Consider the following 9,338-nt stretch of genomic DNA (forward strand, 5'->3'; position numbering starts at 1 on the left):
CGCAGGTGAAAAAGATGTTGATATTGTTTTCTGTGACATGATGGCAAATACGAACCATCAGCGCTTCGTCTCAACGGACCTCGCTGCGTGCTTTGCCAACTACCTTTCCCTGTATTTCCCACTTCCCCATTCCCCAGTGAGGAGTAGCAGGCTAGAGACACGCTCTCCAGGCCGACCTCTCCTCCTTTCTCTCCATTAAAATCTACTCCTCCTTGTCTGATAGTGTATTGATTTAGCTTGTTTCGTTGTATGGTCCGATGTACGACTTTCGAAAAGTAAATGCAGCTTTTGCGTCAAATGTTAATAAGAACAAATAAACCCACAACGATTCGGAAATTAATATCTAAAGCACGATTTTGGGAATGTCAGTGCACCTTTCGCATCAAAACATTATGTGATCTTTATACCTCTAAAGTTTCTTAATTGAAATTCATGCGCTCGGTAGATTCTACGGCCTCTGCGAAATGCCGCGGCGGGCCCGCTCGCCATCAAAGCGCCCTTGAAACTTTGTGCTTGGACGGGCATCTTTGCGTTATGTGACTCCAGGTGCATGGGCGGTGCCACGAAATCCAGCCCGAGGTCGCAATCTTCGCGCCGAAATGTTTTTTCGGGCGCGAAAAATACATTTTACAAAAAATCCAGAATTATTTCCGGTGCCGTGGGTTGTGTTGGTTGGCGGTGCATCACAGCACAAAAAAACTCAAGCCTCAATCCTGCGTCGAATCCAAACTAAGTCGTTCCCCAGCCCACATTGGCTGGCCATAATTACCAACGGGCAATGGAACCCAATATGTTGAAACTGCACAAATCAAATATTGGCTACCCAAAATCACATTCTTTGGGGGTGCGAGGGCTTACCCCCTCCCAGGTCGCTCCTGCCAGCTCCCTCACAACAGACGTGGGAGGAGCTGCTCAGAACGCCGGATGAAAAATGACAAAAAGCCCTCGTTGCCTGGGCCGAAAGGGTCGCTCCTATTGAGGGGCCATCCTAGGACTCGGGCCTGCCAGATAACTGAGCAGAATCTCAATAAAGTTGTTACCACCACCACAAAAAAATTTCGAGGGGGGGGGGGCTGAAGGCCCATAAGCCCCCCCCCTGGCTACAACCCTGATATATATATATATATTTATATATATATATATATATATATATATATATATATATATATATATATATATATATATATATATATAGCAGAACTGATCACTTTGAATGCAGATAGTTGCAACTTCACCTTGGGTGGCTCCATATTTTTGATGAGCTTGTGGACAGTGAAAATTATCCCTCATCATGTGAAGCTAAATCCTGGCAATTAATGAGTGCTTGCCCTGCTACATGTACTTATGCAATCACAAACAGGAGCACATGCTAACATCACCAGGCACACGAAAGATATCAAATAGTAAGCTACAGCACACTGGTCCTTGGTGTTAGTGCCACCATGCTTTGAGATGATATGTCTTTGGCATTGAGCAGCTGTACCTTCTCGCCTCTGACGCCTCCAACCAGCAACGTGGAAGTCTCAAAGTTGATGACGCACTGCATAAATGTAATAAAAATGGTGATATATGTCATAGATGGCAATGAATGAGACAGATGACAAAAGGCTGGCTGCTTGAGGCACTTTGCGTGCATTTGCTAGCTTCTTTCACACAAGGAAAATCGCTATTATGTAGCCCGTATTGTGCAACAGAAAGCTGTATCAGGAGTTTTTCATGTTGCTCTACAATTTTTTCATTGACAGTTTTCATTTGATTATAATATTTGAGAAGTTTAGTAATAAATTAAGACTAATTATGTGATTTGCCAGAATTTAGAAAATAGCTTGAGTATCTCCAAGCGACGGCAAACAACATTACCTTGGTTCTATCCAGCTACGTGGTATTTTAATATTTTAAAATCTTCGTATATGATAATAGGGACAGCCTGTACAAATACTTACCTGCGATCTTCTCAAGAAGTCTATTCCAAGGCTGACTTCTGGAAAAGGTTCTTCTACTGAAAAAAAAATTACGAGCAAATTAGGGCAAATTGTTTCATTCTTTTATTGTGTCATTCATTAGCCGAATCAGCGCTATCTGTGTCATGAGCTGAATAGAACTTCAAGCACTCACTCACTCATTCCTCTTTCAATGTCGTGCTATCAATATTGTGCGACCTGTTCTGACTTACTGAGGCTCTTATCACTCTAGAATGACCATTTCGCCTTTACAGGAGCACAACTTGCTGACACAGCTTGAATTACATATAATATTCTTATTTCGTTTGCGTTTAGGGGCAATCTACAGTGTCTGGATCCCATCAGGGACAAAGAAGGCAATACTAACCCACGGCGAACTCGTATACTTGCTTCCAGGAGCCGAATTCCAAGTCCACATATTTGACGCAGCCTCTGACCGGCGTCCTGAGATTGAACAGGTGTTGGTGCAGGGCATTGGCTTCCTGCGGATTCTGCTTCCAAGCCAACACCTGATCGCCGAGTCTTTGAGAAGGAAGAAATCGGAACAATTCAGTCTCCATGTGGTATTTCCACCTTTGCGTGACATGCGTGCAATGGAGCTGCGTTTTTATGCATGCAAATTGGAAATAATATTTCGCGTTCATCGTTGCCTTGTCATCGTCCAATTTTCGCAACAATATCGCCATTCTTTTTTTGTCCAAGAGAAAGAAAAAGGAAAGACAGGGAGGTTAACCAGGTAGAATCTGAAGTTTGCTACCTGGTGCTACCTGGTAAATACTGGTAGCAGCTGGCAGCAGGGAAGCAGTAAGCAGGGAGAAAGGGAAAACAAAAATCATGAACCATTACACTCTGTGAAGGTGGATCACCAGCGAAGCTGTTTAGCAACGTGTTTAGCACACGACATATAGGTGACACAGAATTCGGAACAAAGGTATTAAGACATGTATTGTCTTGATCAGCGGTCATTGTGAGGAGAGGTGCACACACACATTCTCGTATCACCTCTGTTATGTATATTAATTCCATCATATTAGCGTGCAGTCCGGACTCCCGAGGAGCAACGCGCATACGAAGAGCGACGGCAGGAACAGAGCCGAGAATGCAATCGTCACCGGCGGGCGGCAAACACCACCGATGAAGATCGTGCACAAAACGCCAAGCGCATGCGGGCCGTCGCTCTTAGCAGGCGCGTTTCTCCTAGGGAGTCCAGATTATACGCGGCCACCCCATTACGAGGACAAGAGAAGTGAAATTAAAAATGGAGAACGTCAACTTGTCTTTCTGGATATTTATATACATTCACGTGGACGACGGCACCGCCACCACCGGAGAGCGGTGCCGTGCGGTGCAGAAGAGGGCGGTGCGAACGCTGACTTGGCCCACGCGAAGCGGCCTTTTGGGCTAAGATCCGATTTTGGGCAACGATACCGACCCGCACAATTGGCGACCCATCGCGGCAATACGGCTGCCAAGCTATATGCCGAGTGCATTGGCGGGCGGTTGGAGTGGCTGGGAGCGCACAACGTCCTCCCCCACTGTCAGAAGGGGTCCCTCCCCACGACGGTGTCTTTAAACACAATTAACTATGTGCTCGAGGAGCAGCTGAACAATTAAGGCCCGCAGCGGTGGCGGCGAAATTTGCGTTGCCTTTCTTGATTTCACCAACCCCGATGGATTTACTCCCCATCAGGCTTGCTGGATGCCCTTCGAAGAGCCGGGACAGGCAACAGTTTCGTGTATATTGTCACCGACCTGTACTCTGGCAACCGCACGCAGGTCATGGCTGCAGACGGCATCACCACGCCCATTCCCTTCCTGGCCGGGTTCTGTCACGGCTGTCCGCTGAGTGACCTACTTTTTAACCTGGTAATCGACCCCGTACCCGAGATATCCAAGGTGGAGGTCGTCCTCATAACTTGGCCTAAGCCAACGATCTCACTCCAATGCATGGCAGCGAGTCCAGAGGCTTCGCAGACCAACATCAACCGTATTGAGGCTCTGGCATTGGAGCTAGGCCTGTCTCTCAACCCCACCAATTGCCGTTCTCTCCGCCTGGGCGGCCACCACCCTGTGGGGACTAGACCCTCTAGCTCGAACACGGTCGCATATGTTCTACCATCCCTGAAATTGCCGACTTCGACGGACAGCGATTCCACGGGCCGACCAGTGGGCTTCCGTATACGCGCGACGACGTCACCATCGTCGAGCAATCAATCCGGAGGGGCACGGCTTTGCTATCATCTATGCTGACCCCTGGCAACGCCTGGATGCCGTCCGGACCTTCGTCTTCCCAGGTTTAAACTTCATGATGAGGTGCGGGACCCTGTGAAAGGACGACTGGCAGCGACTGGACGACGCCCTGCGTCCTCTCTTGAAGAGGGCGCCCTATCTGCCATCTAACGCGTCGAATGAGAACCTCTCCCAGACTCTGCGGGCCGCAGTAATTCCACTCGCTGCCGAATTAAGCCACCTCTGCCGCGTCGACAACGCCTTCAAGTTGCTGACGTTCAGGGATCATGAGCTTCGTGACATGGCGTCCGAGGGCCTGTTCGATGTCATCATCATTATCACAATCATCATCATCATCATCATAATCAGCCTGGTTACGCCCACTGCAAGGCAAAGGCCTCTCCCATACTTCGATGTAGTGTCCATTTAAGCGTCTTCGCCGGCCTGCGGATCCATGGAGGGTGATTTCTGTGCACCAGCATCATAGGTTCGATCCACCTGGACAGAGGCACAGAAGGCGTCCCGCCGCCTGTATGCCCTTTGGGAGCTGCACTCTGATGGAGTCCGGATCGTCTGCGGTGACCACACGTTGACCCCTAACCACTGCAGGACTGTCATCCGCACACTCAGAGCTATTCAATCGGCTTCTCGGGATGCAGCTCTGCACGACAAACCAAACCAGGGCAAGATGTTGCAGTGCGTGGCCGCCGACCCCGCCAGCTCCCACTTCATGCACACCGGGTCTTTCACCCGGTTTGTGGACTGGTGTTTCGTCCACAAAGCCAGGCTCGACTTACTACCTCTCAACGGAGCCAGCATCTGGGCGACTGGTGACGACCAGCGGTGCAGTGTCTTTGCATCGGTACATCAAGGAGACGCTGCCCCACGTCCTCTGCCACTGCATGTCGAAAAGCGCCATGTATACAGCTCGACACAACACGATCGTGACTGGGCTGCGCACCGCTTGACGGAATGGTTTCACCATCGCCTACGAGAACCGGTCCGTCGGCCACACTACCCTGCGCCCAGACCTCGTCTTAGCACGCTGTGAGGAGGTGGTAGTCATCGATGTTTCCTACTCATTTGACAACCGGCCAGACGCCCTCTCCGAAGTCCGCGATGCTAAGATTTTGAAGTACAAGCCTGTGCGTCAACACCTCGCACAACGGCATCAACGAGTGTCCGTCGACGCCATCATCGTTGGTGCCGTAGGATCCTGGGACCCGAAGAACGACAGCATCATGCGCAAGCTTTGCTCATGATCGTATCTTAAGCTCTTCAAAAAGCTGGTCGTGAGCGAACTTGTCTCCGCATCCCGTGAGATTTACCATCACTGCGTGGCACATCATTAGCCCTATAGACACTGTAACTATGATCTGACACTTGTCATTTTGTCAAGGCTTTTTCAAGGCTGTGTCAAGCCGAAGAAACTTCGGCTTTTTTTCCGGCTCTCCCTTTATCACCTTGTATTCAGTGGTGAAAATAAAAATCATGATGATGATGATGATTTTCTGTTTACTTTTACGCTTCAGTTTTTGTTGTGTGTGTGGTTTCTTCTTGCCCTTATTATTCTTTTCAAACATTCGAATAAAAGCCTCTGTTCTTGACCTTGTGCTCGGGACCGCTTTGGTTCCTAGGTGTGACAAGGGTAGTTCAAGGGCGCACAGGTCCCGGAGCCCACTACCCGGAGTTCAGAGGGGTATGTGCCATTGCGCTCGGACCCTTTCTGCACCATCACCAGGAGCGGCCCACATATTTGTTGACGCAGAACAAAAAATTGGAGGACTCTTAAGTTTCGCCTTTAAGAGTGGAACGCGAGAGCATTCAAAGATCCTTGACTTCTCACGCTTCCCGGCAAGTGCAGTTTACGTAAGCGTAATGTTTACCGGGAAACGCTGGCAGCGAACGCCATGCACGGAAAAGGCGAGCTTTCTGGTAGAAACGCCGCCTCTTGTGGGAGCCGCGATGCGGCGGAGGCGAGCGCCATCTGGAGGTGTTGCAAGGAACCCGGTGCGCCGCTTTATGACCTTTGAGATTTGCACGCGCAAATACCGGAGGCCATGGCCGCTCTATGAATGGTAGAAACGTTGGGAAAAGGGATTGTGTTTTGAGTTTCCGCGTAACAAAATTGTGTTTTCATGTATATTCAAATTACAATCCGACGCTACCATGTGTGTAAGTCGTACTTTACGATTTTCCAATGTATTTTACCTTGAGAACTTCAATTAGTTCAGTAAGTTCACTCCGAACATTGTCACCTATAGTATGTCACGTGTGCTCACCAAATTTTCCGTTGCACGAAACTTGTAAGAGGAAGGCAAGAAAATCGCGCGATGACCAGACAAAGACATCGTTAACACTTGAAGGCAGTGCAGCGAACACAAACGACCACTTTTTTTCTGGCAACTCATATTAGCGGCAATGTACGCCGCGCGATGAATTTGTTAATTAGAAGTGCGTAATGTATTTCTTAATAATTTTGAGACGCGCTGCGCCCACAGTAGCAATAATACTATTGAAATTTGGGAGAGTTCGCGTTGCTTCATTCTCGGAACAGCGCGGAAAGACGGGGTCGTGAAGAAAGAAAAGGCAAGGGTCAGGCGCTGACTACCAATTGATTTTTTTTTCTTTATTGAAGAGAAGAGACTCTATATAGAGCGATAAGCACTTTCGTAGTGATAAACAAACGAGCAAAGAATCAACAAAAACTGAACAACTACAAGCAGATCCAAGGCTTATGATATATCTGGAAACAATATTTATCTCTTTGACAGAGCGATATATACTTGACTGGCTTACGCGCGACTCTGCTTCGTTGTCGATGTGATACGTCTCGATGATTTCCCTCGTGTTTTGACCGCGATGTCTTTTCATTCTCCACGTCCCGGCTTTTGGCGCTGTTCGTGAACGAACGAAATGGTAGCCGCCAAGTGTATACGTACGCGTGGCACGCTTGTTTTGTGCTAATCAGCAGAGAATCAGATTCGAAATCACCATCACCAACTTCTTCTTCTCCAAGTCCAGTGCAGAACAAAGGCCTCTCCGAGCCATCCCCAATTCCCGGTATCTTGCGCCACTGATTTCATATTACGCCCCTGCAAATTTCCAAATTTCATCCTCGACTGATCTATCCTTCGGATCCATCAGCACCCATTCTGTATAGCTCTAATGGTCCACCGGTTATCTGCCCCGCGCACTGCATGGCCTGCCCAGCTCCATTATTTTTTTTTTTTTTTTGGTTCCTATAAAGCTACAGAATATCGGCTACCCCCGTTTTGCCCACTAATCCACAACGCTATCTTTCTGTCTCTTAACCTCACGCCTAATTACATGTTCGAAATACTGTTCCACAAAATACACCGCGAAGCATATCGACGTTTCGCGAAGTCTTGAATTGCGCGAGGACTGACAGGCGACCACAAATTAAGGCGCAGCGCGCGGACGAGAGAGCCCGTATACCTGAGGCGGCGCACAGTGTGCTCCGACATCGTCGAGAACGGACAGGATGTGTCCAGCAGAGCGCACACGGTGAAGCCATTGCACTGAAATGAGCACATGAACATCCACTGTAGACGAGAGGGTTCACCAATCGAGTGTGAGAGGAGCTATTCTTGTACACACGCGCGCAGCGGCTTTAAAAGGAGGCTTTGTGGTGAGGTTAGGGCAAACTTCGGCAATTTCACTGTTAAATTAATTAAAATAAATTGTGGAGTTTTACTGGCCAAAACCACGATCTGATTATGAGGCACGCCGTAGTGGGGGACTCCGTAAATTTCGACCACCTGGGGTTCTTCAACGTGCACCTAAATTTAAGTACACGGGTATTTTCGCGAGAAATAAAAAAACATAGACAACCCACAATTAGAAAATAAGACTCTTAAATACAATGAGTAAAACACGAACATAGCAAGAAAGAAAAAGAAAACGTGCACCATTAGAAAATAGGACTCTCAAATACAATGTCGCGAACACACAAATAACTGATATATTTAAATTTCGCCCACTTTAAATGGTCTCATAGTTGCATCTTACACAATTGTGATACCATTTCTTATTGCCGAGTTTTAAAGCTGTAAACTTGATGCTCCGGTGCCTTCTTTCTTTCTTTTTTTCTCTTAAGTTCTTGATTTTCAACAATTTCTGCAAAAACAATGACGAATGAAATAAAAATTGGGCGGATCACACTCATATGTGCGCAAATATTAACCACACAACGCCCAATGCACATCAAAAAAATTAAAACGACTTTTTACCTTCATATCTGGCTATGAGAAGTACATTTGTACAAAAATCAATGGAATGTTAGTTGAGTAAAATTAATTAGTATAACAATTATGCATTTAGTAATTGGTTTCCTCGACTATACCAACACCTAAATTAAAACTTGATATATGATATCAAAAACAACAACCGTGGGCTTTACGTTAAGTCTACCGTGCTTACATGAAAAATCTTGAGGGATCGAAATGAACGCATCAATAATGGTACGTTAAACTTTGTTGGGTCAAAGTAAATGCTGTGCACACGTATTTCTTTAGGCGATACACCATTGTGCGCGCAACTTCTTTACCTCACAGTTGACCATGGGTGGTACGTGCATTCTCTTGAGAGACGCGTTCTCATCGAGAGGAGGTCCATTGACGCTGTTAATCAGCCGCGGAGGGAGTCCGTTCGCTTGGCCGGACAAGCCGCTTGCTGCTCGGTCCTGAAACCATCGTTTGCGTCGTTGAAAGACGTACACGCTTGTACTGGGTTTATGTACACTCGTTCACAAAGACATCGAACGCGGGCGTAGTCATTCCCGAAACAGGACAGTATGTGGCAGGAGCCTGCTGGTTGCGCTAAGGCATATGCAGCGTGAAGCAATTCTGCAAGCCGCTGCCGCAATTTAAGAACAAGAAGAAGAAAAGCAGGCGTTCCATAGCCGGGTGCGCGTTTTATCGCGTTTTGCTGTACCAAATAAAAGCTTATTCACTCATTGATCCAAATTACATTAATTGAATTCTGGGGTTTCACGTGCCAAAACCACGTCAGACTCACTGCTGCAGCACGTAGCCCACGCGACGCTACGCAATGTTCTGCAAGTCTTGCTCAACGTTCCCAGTCTTCTGCAGTTACCTCCAGTACTCATTATTCTGAGCAATTTCC

This window comes from Dermacentor variabilis, chromosome 4, assembly GCF_050947875.1.
Source record: "Dermacentor variabilis isolate Ectoservices chromosome 4, ASM5094787v1, whole genome shotgun sequence".
NCBI lineage: Eukaryota > Metazoa > Arthropoda > Arachnida > Ixodida > Ixodidae > Dermacentor > Dermacentor variabilis.